The 12,688-nt window shown below is 35.8% G+C and overlaps 1 non-coding gene across 1 annotated transcript; it reads right to left on the reverse strand.

The window, feature by feature from the left end:
- Positions 1-669: 669 nt before the first annotated feature.
- LOC128290040 (small nucleolar RNA R71) lies at positions 670-776 on the reverse strand. The gene has a single exon (XR_008279681.1). It is a non-coding gene; the product is annotated as a small nucleolar RNA R71 (small nucleolar RNA).
- Positions 777-12,688: the final 11,912 nt, after the last annotated feature.

Genomic DNA, 12,688 nt, shown 5'->3' on the forward strand with positions numbered 1-12,688 from the left:
TATTACTTTAGCCATTTACTTTTACTGTAATTTAAATTTTATTCTAATTTTTCTTACTAATTCTTCTTTTTCCTTTTTTCTGGCAGGTTCTTGTAGTTTATGACTAGAAGAAACCCGTCAGGACCATTACTTTTTGACAGTGAAATTGATTGCACAGTTCGCAGAAACCAAAGAGAAATAAGGCAAAGCTTAAGATACACAAAGGGCAATACTTCAACCACAACTAAGGAGATAGTTGAAAACCAAGAAAATTCACTGCCTTTTGCGATTGTTACTGATCCAGTAAATCAGAATCCTACTCCATACACTATGTATGATTATGCTAAACCTAATTTAACAATAACTGAGTCAAGTATAGTTAGACCTGCTATTGCTGCAAATAGTTTTGAACTGAAACCTGACACAATTCAAATGATACAACAGTTTGTTCAGTTTGATGGTTTGCAGGACGAAGATCCCAGTGCTCACTTGGCAAATTTCCTAGAATTTTGCGATACCTTTAAAATTAATGGTGTTTCTAATGATGCCATCCGCCTTTGATTGTTTCCCTTTTCGTTAAGGAATAAGGCTAAACAATGGTTGAACTCGTTACCACGAGGGTCAATCACTACTTGGGAACAAATGACCGAAAAGTTTTTATTAAAATATTTTTCGTCGGCTAAAACAACTAAATTACGTAATGATATCTCTTCTTTTGTGCAGATGGATTTAGAAACACTTCACGATGCATAAGAGAGGTATAATGACCTTTTGCAAAGATGCCCTCACCATGGTTTACCACTCTGGCTACAAGTTCAAACTTTTCATAATGGCCTGAATCCTTCGACTCAACAAATGGTTGACGCAGCTGCTGGCGGAACCATCAATAATAAAACACCTGAAGATGCCTATGAATTTATAGAGAAAATGTCACTGAATAACGATCAGTGGTAAGTCATGAGGACAAAGCCAACAAAAACAGCCGGTGTTTATAACATCGATTCGGTTACCATGCTCTCTAATTAGTAGAACTCTTGAATAAGAAAATTGATGGTTTTCTTAGTTCTTCACAGGTTCACCCAGTAATGCAGTGCGAAGCAAATGAAGGTGGATCGAGCAATTCAGAATACCCACCTTATGGCCACAACATGGAGAATGAGCAGTTAAATTACATTGGTAATAATCCTCAATCTCAAAACAATCCTTATAGCAATACTTACAATGCAGGTTGGAGGAATCAACCAAATTTTTCATGGGGAGGCCAAGGAAATCAGAAACTACCACCCCCTCCAGGCTTTCAGCAACCACCATACCAACAGGAGAAAAAGCTGAACCTTAAGGAGATGCTAACCAAATTTATCTTGGTGTCAGAGACTCGTTTTCAGAATATCGAGACGGCACTCAAAAATCAATAAGCATCGATCTAAGGGCTCGAAACTCAAATTGGACAGTTGGCTAAGATGATTTCAAAAAGAGCACCAGGAAATCTACCTAGTAACACCGAACCCAATCCAAAAGCACATGTGAAAGCAGTTACACTGAGGAGTGGGAAAGTGTTAGCTGAATCAGAAAAGAAGCCACAACAAGAAACTGACAGAAGCAAAGGAGAGGAGGTAAAACCCGAAAGCAATGACAATCTAATGTCGAAGGAATATAAACCACCAATTCCATACCCAGAAAAGTTGAAGAAAGACCGCATGGATGCACAATTTGGTAAATTCCTTGAACTTTTTAAACAACTACATATTAACTTACCTTTTGTTGAAGCAATATCGCAGATGCCTACATATGCAAAATTTTTAAAGGAGCTCCTAACAAACAAAAGGAAGTTTGAAGACTTATCTACAATGGAACTTAATGAGGAATGCTCGGCTATACTCCAAAACAAACTACCAACCAAACGAAAAGATCTAAGAAGTTTTACTATACCCTGCTTAATTGGTAGTTTTAACGTTGATAAGGCACTAGCTGATTTAGGAGCTAGCATTAATTTGATGCCATATAAAATGTTTAAACAACTTGGTCTTGGGGAACCTAAACCCACTAGGATGAGTATTCAACTAGCTGATAGATCTGTTAAATATCCTAGGGGTATTATAGAGAACATACTTATAAAAGTAGATAAATTTATATTCCCTATTGAGTTCGTTGTGCTTGATATGGATGAAGATGTTGAAGTGCCTTTAATCTTAGGGCGTCCATTTTTAGCCACTGCTAGGGCTGTTATTGATGTGGGTGATGGTAAAATGGTACTTAGAATAGGTGACGAAGAAATCGTTTTTAAAATTTATGATGCCATGAATTTTTCTAGGGAACATGATGACTCATGTTATTTTATTGACTCTATTGATCATGCTGCTTAAGACTCTTTTTAGGAAATCATACATAAGGACAGGTTGGAACTGTGCCATGCCCAATGAGAGGAGATAGATGATGATGATTCCGAGATAGGTAAAATAAAAGCTAAACTGAACTTCAATGAATCTTCCCAAAGACAAGTAGAATATGAGGACATTAAAGGGAACGATGATTTTAAGCAAAAACCCTCTATTGAAGAACCTCCGAAACTGGAACTCAAACAATTACCAAATCACTTGGAATAAGCATTCTTTGGAAATAATTCTACATTACCAGTTATTATTGCGTCTAACTTGCAACCCAAAGAGAAAGAAGAATTAATCCAAGTATTAAAAGAATATAAAAAGGCCATAGCTTGGAAAATTTCTGACATTAAAGCGATCAACCCTTCTTTTTGCACCCACAAAATTTTAATGGAAGATGAATATAAGCCATGTGTGCAAGTTCAAAGATGACTGAACCCCAACATGAAGGAAGTTGTTAAAGTCGAGGTAATTAAACTTCTAGATGCTGGAATTATTTATCCTATTTTTGACAGTTCTTGGGTAAGTCCAGTGCAGGTTGTTCCTAAGAAAGGAGGCATGGCTGTGGCAGCCAATGAGAAGAATGAACTAATTCCAACTAGGATAGTCACAGGTTGGAGAGTTTGCATTGACTATAGGAAGCTAAATGATGCCACGAGAAAAGATCACTTCCCTTTTCTATTCATTGACCAAATGTTGGAAAGACTATGAGGGCACATGTACTACTGCTTCTTAGACGGACTATCTAGCTATTTTCAAATCCCAATAGCTCCTGAAGATCAGGAAAAAATGACATTCACATGTCTATACGGTGCATTTGCTTATCGAAGAATGCCCTTTGGATTATGTAATGCTCATGCTACGTTCCAGCGCTGCATGATGGCCATCTTTGACGAACTCGTAGAAGATATCATGGAGGTATTTATGGATGATTTCTCGGTATTCGGTAACTCTTTCCATCTTTTCCTTAAAAATTTAAAATGAGTTCTAATAAGATGTGAGGAAACGAACCTTGTACTTAACTGGGAAAAATGTCACTTTATGGTTCAAGAAAGTATTGTCTTAGGACATAAAATTTCTAGTAAAGGGATTGAGGTTGATAAATCTAAAGTCGAAATCATTGAAAAATTACCTCCTCCTAGTTCGGTTAAGGCTATTAGAAGTTTTTTAGGATATGCTGGGTTTTATAGAAGATTTATTAAAGATTTTTCTAAAATAGCTAAGCTTTTGACCAAATTACTAGAAAAAGATATGCTCTTTAATTTTGATCAGGAATGTTTAGAAGCATTTAATACTCTAAAGGATAAATTGATTAATGCTCCAATTATAATAGCACCTGATTGGAATTTACCTTTTGAAATAATATGTGATGCGAGTGACTTTGCAGTAGGTGCAATTTTGGGATAGCGAAGGGACAAGCACTTTCAACCTATTTATTATGCTAGCAAAACTTTGACAGCTGCATAGGAGAACTACACCACCACAGAGAAAGAATTGTTAGTTGTGGTTTTTGCATTCGATAAATTTAGGCCATATCTAATATTGTCTAAAGTTGTCGTTTATACTGACCATTCTGCCCTTCGCTACCTGTTAACTAAGACTAATGCAAAACCATGACTCATTCGATGGATTTTGTTATTACAGGAATTCGACTTGGAAATTCAAGATAAGAAAGGAGCAGAAAATCTTGTAGCTGATCATTTATCCAGGCTTGAAAATTCAAGTACTAAAGAGCTAGATGAAGTGGAAATAAATGATTCGTTCCTTGAAGAACAATTTTTTTGCTATTTCTGACTCGGAGGTACCTTGGTTTGCAGACATCGCGAATTTTTTAGCCGCTAACGTTATCCCAAAAAGGTTGACACATCAGCAAAAGAAACGATTCTTTACTGATGTGAAAAACTACTTTTGAGAAGATCGTTTTCTTTTCTGTATATGTGCAGATCAAGTCATTTGGCGATGCGTTATAAGAACAGAAGCATTAAAAATCTTAGAACATTGGCACTTAGGACCAGCTGGAGGACATTACGGTGGAAGTAAGATCGCACATAAAATACTTGAATCAGGTTTTTATTGGCCCACCTTATTCAAAGATGCCAATAGGTATGTTATTTCTTGTGACAAATGCAAAAGGACGGGTAATATCTCTAACCGTGATGAAATGCCTCAGACATATATGCTTTCATGTAAAATATTTGATGTTTGGGGTATCGACTTCATGGGTTCATTTCCTAGTTCATTTGAGAATAAATACATCTTAGTAGCTGTCGATTATATGTCTAAATGGGTTGAAGCCCAAGCTCTGCCTACAAATGATGCTAGAGTAGTGGTACGTTTCCTTAAAAAACTTTTCTCTTGATTTGGAACACCTAGATTAATCATCAGCGATAGAGGGACTCATTTATGTAATGCCTAATTTGAAAAGATCCTTAAGAAATATGGAGTTTACCACCGAAAAGCTACCCCTTACCGCCCTCAAACTAGTGGCCAAGTCGAAGTGGTAAATCGAGAACTTAAACTTATCCTAGAAAAGACAGTAGGATTAAACAGGAAAAATTGGACAGTGAAAGTAAATGACGCATTATGGGCTTATAGAACTGCTTTTAAAACCCCCATAGGAACATCACCAGACAAACTCGTTTATGGAAAAAGTTGTCATATACCATTTGAGTTAGAACACAAAGCATTCTGGGCTATAAAATTTCTAAACTTTGATCCCAAACTTGCAGGTGAAAATAGGTTGATACAGTTAAACAAGTTAGATGAATGACGAACCTATGGATATGAAAATTCAAGACTATACAAGGAAGCAATGAAACGACACCGTGATGCTTAGTTAAAACAAAATAAATAATTTGAAGTTGGAGATCTTGTACTATTATATAACTCGAGACTCAAATTGTTCCCTGGGAAGCTTAAATCATGATGGTCAGGTCTGTTCGTAGTCAAAACAGTTTTTCCATATGGCACCATAGAAATAAGCCACCCATCGCATGGTACTTTCAAAGTAAATGGACATCGCCTCAAACCTTACAACGGTGAGAAATTTAAAGATGACAGGGAGGAGCTACGGCTCCACGAATCTCCTTAAGTATACTCACACGGTAAAGTCTAGCTTAGACTTTAAATAAGCGCTTCTCGGGAGGCAACCCGAGCACTAACAATATTACTTTCTTTAAATTTTAGTTTTTAAAATCTAACATACTAACCAAATAATTGAACACAGGCTTTTCAAAACCACACGGCCAGGCACACGGGCGTGCCATAGGTCGTGCACATACCAGGGATGCAACACGACCGTGCGATACGACCGTGTAAAAACAGGGCAAAAATTTCTTCCCCAACACGGGATGCGATAAGTAGCCACGGTCGTGCGACATGACCGTGGGTGAAACTGGTAAAATAACACGGGCGTACAAAACGCCCGTGTTTTGAAACCGTGGGTAAACCTGTCAATTTAACATGGGCGTGCGCCTGCAAACACGGGCGTGGGAGAAGCGAACGGAGATCGACACGGTCGTGCAACATGGCCATGTGCACCAATGCGCCTAGTTTTGAAAACTACGAAATGCACGAGCTGAGATTAGAGCACACGGGCGTGCCCCATGGTCGTGTGCCCCAATTTCTCTATAAACACTTATTATTTATTTTATTTTATTTTTATCTCTATATTTTGAAATTATTTTTTTATTTCCTTTTAATACTATTTTATCCTGAGTTTTTACAATTTTTATTATTCGACTATTTCACTACGAGTAATTATGCTTTAGTATACCTCTTAAAAAGTTCCTGATTTTATCACAGTTAGAAAGAGCTCCAAAGTTCATCCTCGTATAGGAACTAAAAACTCCCCCGGGAAAGGTTCTCCACGACTACCATGTCCTGCTCGACCATGACCATAGCTACCACCAGATATAATATTCTTTTGATGCAGGACTTATGGACTAATGAACCGCTACCACCACCGGAGTATCCTCCTCCACTCTCACGTCGATTATCCTCCAAAACTCCAGTTCAAGGAATTCATTCATCATTCAGGAAGTTTCACTTCTCTCCCTATCTTATGATTATTAATCTATCTTTTTCATTATATCTATCTTTGTACATTGAGGGCAATGTACATCTTAAATGTGGCGGGTCTTTTATCCCTAAATTGTGTCTTATTCTCATGTAAATCATTTATATCACTATTAGAATGAATTTTAATTAATTTATGATTTTTATTGATATGTCTTGAATTAAAACATAGGCATTTATGCATTGAGTGTTTAAACTTTAAGACATTAGGGAATCAAGCATGATAAGTTGATTTTTGAAGAATTAAAAACTTTTAGGTTGTTTTTCCCAAGTTTAGGTATTATCTTGAGTTGAAATTTACATGTTTAAACATCAAAAAGCCATAGTTTTTGTGAGATTTTGAGCCTTTAGAGCATCTATCATTTCTTTCATTCTCGCTTTTATTGTTGCTTTGAGTGCGTCAGTATTGAATTGTTATTCTAGAACTTGCTTGATTATGCATGTCAAGACCACACCATTTGAGTTGATATGTCAAAATGATAAAGGCACTTAGGTTTAACCCACTCACTCCACAAAAGCCTACCTTTATAATTAACCCTCAGTGAACCCCTTTGAGCCTAACAAGCCATTAATTGATTTACCCTCAATATTAACCCATAAACTATTATTGTTGAAATCCCCTAATTTGATCCCTATTTTTTCAAGATTTGGTTTAAACTAATTGCTTTGCTATGTTTTGCTCTTCTATGTAGCTGACTTGTTCCTAGATAAAAAAAAAATTCATACTTACATATTAGTAGTAATTCGGTATTGTTGAGCCGCAGTATCTAAATTCCATCTTCTGAGAAGAAGCTCACTTGTACCCAATTGATGTTTAATTACTTTTTCTAGTTAGGCAATTTTTCAATTCAATCTCGATTATAACCTTTTCTTTCAGCTTGTGACCACACCCCCTAACCAAAGCCACTTTACAACATTTTAAAGACCTTTTGATTGATGTTCATCTCAATATATAGCGGTGGAGATTTGATTTTCATGCAAGCACATGGTAATAACTTTTTATTATTGACTATTGAGTGCTTCATGTATTATCCTTAAACACCTCGAGTGATTTGAGTGAATCTTTAGTGAGGATGTGAAAATCTATGATATTTTGAGTCGAAGGTAATTACTTAGATGATGGGAGACACTTATGCTTTCATGATAAAATACTCAACTTGGAATGTTTGAAACTTTGATTAGTCAAATTATCAATGTATGATTACTTACGGATTATTTTGAGATATTATTAAAAGGAATTATAAGTTAAGAAGAATTTATTTTGATTGTAAGTTGAGGGTTTTGCTTGAGGACAAACAAATGCTTAAGTGTGGGGGTATTTGATAAACCGTAATTTATACATATTTTTACCCCATGCTTAACACATTTATGGATGGTTTCTCCTTAGAATTGGTGAATTCGATGCTCCTAATCCTTTAATTTCATGTTTTATACTTAGGTGAGCATAGGAGAATAAAAAGAGCGAGAAACGGGCCGAAAACAGAGAAAATAGACCCACATGGGAAAACAACACGGCTTGGACTTCCTCACACGGGCGTGTCACATGGCCGTGTCCCTTTGGCAAGGTCAAAGCACTATTTACACGGGTAGACCACACCCCCGTGCCTATTTAAAAGCATTGACCACGGCCTTAAGCAATCGCACACGGGCGTGTCACACGGGCGTATCCCTGTCGATCCCAAGTTTAGCCCAATTCAAAAAAGGCCAATTTTGAGGGCTTTTAGGAATTCCAAAGCCTATTTAAACACCTGAAGAGACACCTAGACGGGGGATGCACAGGAGGAAGCAAGGAATTTCTCAAGGAAGGCCGATCGATCCATCTCAAAAGCCAAATTCACCATCAAGACTGAAGATCTCCCTTCAAATTCCCCCAGGAGTTTTGGGTTTTCTTATGTTTTGTTATTTTTATTCTTTTGAGATGTGTTCCTTCATTAGTATGAAATAAAACCCCTAAATACCTACGGGGAATGAAACCTAAGATGGATCTTGTTATTATTATCTGAATTGTATGATAAATATTTGACTTGTTCTTAATTATGTGCTCTTAATTCTTGTTTTGATATTCCAGGATACTGATTCAAGTTAAGCTCTTATTTAGAGGAGGAATAGACCCTGTCTAAGAGTAAATTTGTCATAATTAAGCGGAGTTGATTGCGCGCCTAGAGATAGGGTGACAAGATTTTGCCGGATTAGGGTGAAACCTAATAAGGGGATTCATAGGTCGAGTTAATGCAACCCTAGGGCGTTAATTAGAAAGAGATTTCAATTATTCAATCTAGGGTTAGATGTTGTTTGTCTTGAGAAAGATAATAATATAACTTAGAGATCTCTACGGAACAAGTTGAATGACTAAATCGTCCGATTGAGAGTCAAATAACAAGTGAAGTCTAGGTGGATTTTTCCTTAGGTATTGTCTTAATCAATCGAGTTTTCAAAAAAGTATTTTCCCTAAATTTCTTTTTTGTGATTTCTTAGTTTAATTAATTAGTCAGATAAACAAAACCCTTTTATTTTTTAGGCTAGATAAAAAAAAGAAAGTTGATACTAGTACTTTTAGTTCCTTTGGGTTCGATAATCCGGTCTTGCTAAAGCTATACTACTGTTCGATAGGTACACTTGCCTTCATCGTGATAATAGTTAGTTTCAAGAACGATTCATTATAAATATTTAAAACCAGTCACGAATATCACGTATCATCTACACATTCTAGTCGGCGCTGAAACGATTCATTTTGGGGCATGGTTTATTTGCTTTTTTCGTCCGTGCAAATCCACGCGCATTGCGCTTTGGTCCTTGGCTTTAATTTCAATGTTATATTTTATTTATTAACTATCCCTTTAAGTTTGATTTTATTTCAATTGAGTTTTTCTTTCATTTCAATATGTTTTTATATTTTCTTTATTTTCCTTTGTTTTTATTTTGTTGATTTTTATTTCACTTATTTTAAATTCTCTTTTATAAATTTTTATGTTTTAAAGACTTATGTGATATTTAAATATTCTTATACATTTTTTGTATTTACAAATAATTTAGTCTTTTATAAATATATATTATTGCTGATATATTATTTTATGTAAATATTCTTCCTTTTAAAATCTATTCATATATAATTTATTTCCTAAAACCCTATTTTATTGTTTTTATTATTTCAAACACTTTTATAAACTTATATTCTTATATACCAATTATTTATATTAACTTGTTTTTTTATGTAAATTGATATATGTATTATTTTGTATATTATTTACTTTTAAACATTTATTTTAAAATTCATTTGTATTACTTGTTTAATATACTGTTTACTTTTATTTTTCTACTTTTTTTAAAACTCTTATACCTATGATTTGTTTTAAAACCTTTGTATTATTTGTCTAGTAATTCTTTCAAATTTTCCTCTCTTCCTTATTATTCATTTTATTTTATTTTAAAACTTGATATTTCATTTGTGTAATTTGCTTGGAATTTCTTTTAAATTGGCCTAACTCATTAGCCTTCGGTTATTAACATTTGTATTTATATAGCATATAATATGTTGCCATTGCATGTACCCTAACTCATTCCTTTGTGTTTTCTCATTATTTATTCATGTAATATTATTGCCTCGAATTTTTATTTCATGCTCAATACTAAGTTATTGCATCATGATTTTAAATTCCAACTTTTCGACCAACATCAAATGTTTTTTACCCTAAAGTAAACCAAACGAATATATTTTGAGCTCGTTTCATAATTGCTTATTTGGAAACTCTTCAAAACAAGGCAATGTTTTGTGTTTGGAAATTCAAGAAATTGTACCCTAACGTACTGGGTTTCGGTTTTCCGTTCGGCCAAATAACAGAATATCCTTTTAAGATTTCGTTGCATGTTTTGGAAATCATGAGGTGATCTCAGTTTTTGGAAGATTAAAATATCGTGTCCTAACGTGCTGGATGTGGTATTTTATTCCTTTGGAATGAGTGAATCTTAAAATCCAATTCAAGTTGTTCACACATTTTCAAAGGGATCGTATTTTAAATGTTTTTTTTTTAAATTTCAACATTAGGACATTAATTAGTCAATTGGTACCAATTTTGGGCGTTACGAGGGTGCTAACCCTTCCTCGTACGTAATCGAATCCCGAACCCTTTTTCTTGATTTTCGTAGACCCAAAATCATTATTTTAATAAATTAAAATGTTTTATTAAAATGATTAAGGTGATCCGATCACACCTCGAAAAAGATCGGTGGCGACTCTATACCTCGTTTTAAAGTCGATTCCCTTTTTTACAAACTTAAAAATGGTTTCGACAGCTTGGCGACTCCACTGGGGACTAGTAAGAGAGTCAAGTCGTAAAATTGATTATTTTTTTTTCCTTTTGTCGAAAATTAAAATTTGATTTTTAACATACGATCCTTTCATTGCATTTCATTGGTGTTATGGTTCTCATCATTTTATTCATGTTTTTGTATTTTGAGTCTTTTTATTTCCTCGCATTGCATTACATGACCGTTGTGGTCACACCTTTTAAGTGGGAGTAAGAAACTATGCCTTCGTGAGGTTTTCACCTCCGCATGGGCTAGTGGATTGCTTCCGGGATACATCCATACCTATGTCTTCGTGAGGTTTTCACCTCCACATGGTCATAGAGAAATGTATCCCCCTGAACTAAACTCGCTCCACATGAGCCTATAATGGGTGAGGGTTGAGGAATCTACGGGTTTAGGTATCTTTTCTTAGAACCAAGTCACATATAGTGAACTCTACGAGCCCGCCCTAGATAGAGCTATGTTGAACCCTAGCGATTACCCAAATAGGTGTTTGATTATTTTTTATTTGCTTTGATTTTTATTTTTCGATACTAACTTGTGTTTTTTGTGGTTATGTTTGCATGTCATTTCATATTAAAGAGGTTTCGATTTCTGTTTGGCTACTAAATTAAAAAGCTTGTCATGGAAAGCGAATTCCTTGATAAAGTGGAGGATAATGCGGCTGTCCGTATGTGGTCAGAGAAAATGCAACTTGAGAAAAGGGGATAGCCTAGCTGAGGGGTATACATTGGAGTTATGGAAATTCACTGTATCAATGTGACCCAAAACGAGTTCTAAGAATTGAGGGATATATGGGCTCGTTGGGATGATAAGGCTAAGCAAATGTCCTATCAAAATTATGGTAACTTACCCTACCTGCTCGACATCAAGGTGGACAAGTACTTGTCTCGGGCTCTGGCTCAGTTTTAGAACCCAACATATAGTTGTTTCACCTTTGAGAAGGTGGACTTGGTGCCTAATGGAGGAGTATACAGTTTTGCTTTGTTGTCCAAAGGTTCAAGTCGACAAAACTTATTCTAAGGCTGCTAATGCCCCAGCTTTTGTAAAGAAATTAATGAGTGTTACCGGGATGAGTGAACAATAGGTTACAGCCCGAATTCAGCAAAAGGGTGATGGTAAGTGCATTCATTGGGTGAGTTTGAAGAACTTGATCGTAGCACATCCAGATATGAAGAAAAAGGTTGATGTCTTCGCTTTAAGAATCTATGGTTTGGTGATTTTCTCTAAAGCTTTAAGGCATATAGATGAAGCAGTTGTCGACTTATTTGAACGACTTGATAAATGGGTCACACGGGTGCCGGAAATTCTAGTCGAGGCATTCAGATCTTTCAGTGCATGTCGGAGGGCAGGTGAAGGTAGATTTATAGGATACACGCAGTTATTGTTAGCTTGGTTCCACAACCATTTCTGTAAGGTGGATAAAGTTTCCTATCGGGTTTTCTGTGAGAGTTACTCCCTGTTAAAGGAGATAATAGCTACGCCCAGGAGAGATGACATATCAGAAGAAAATTGGATTGCGCTCCTCTGAAATCTTCAAGAAGAGGACGTTGAGTGGAGAGCTCCTTGGTTGGTTCCTAATGAGATCCTCTATCGGTGTGGGAGTTTTGATTGGGTACCTCTACCTGGAATTTGGGGAGCCGTTGGATATGCCTATTTACTTTTTTTAAGACAGTACAGATTAAGACAGCTTATACCGATGACATATGGACTAGCCCAGAGTGAGTTCTCGTATAGGGAGAACAATTATAAAAAGAAAATTCGAGAGATTTCTGATACTTGGAAACAGACACGCCGGATGAAGAGATTGGCTGTAGGATCAATGAAGACTCTTGAATACAAGGGGTGGTTGAGTAAAAGGATCAACGATAATATCCCTGGGCCGAATTTAAAGGGCATTCAGTTGATGGAAGAATACTTGCAAGTAATTCCCTCTGAGCTAGAAA

This window comes from Gossypium arboreum, chromosome 2 (assembly GCF_025698485.1).
Source record: "Gossypium arboreum isolate Shixiya-1 chromosome 2, ASM2569848v2, whole genome shotgun sequence".
Taxonomy (NCBI): Eukaryota; Viridiplantae; Streptophyta; class Magnoliopsida; order Malvales; family Malvaceae; genus Gossypium; species Gossypium arboreum.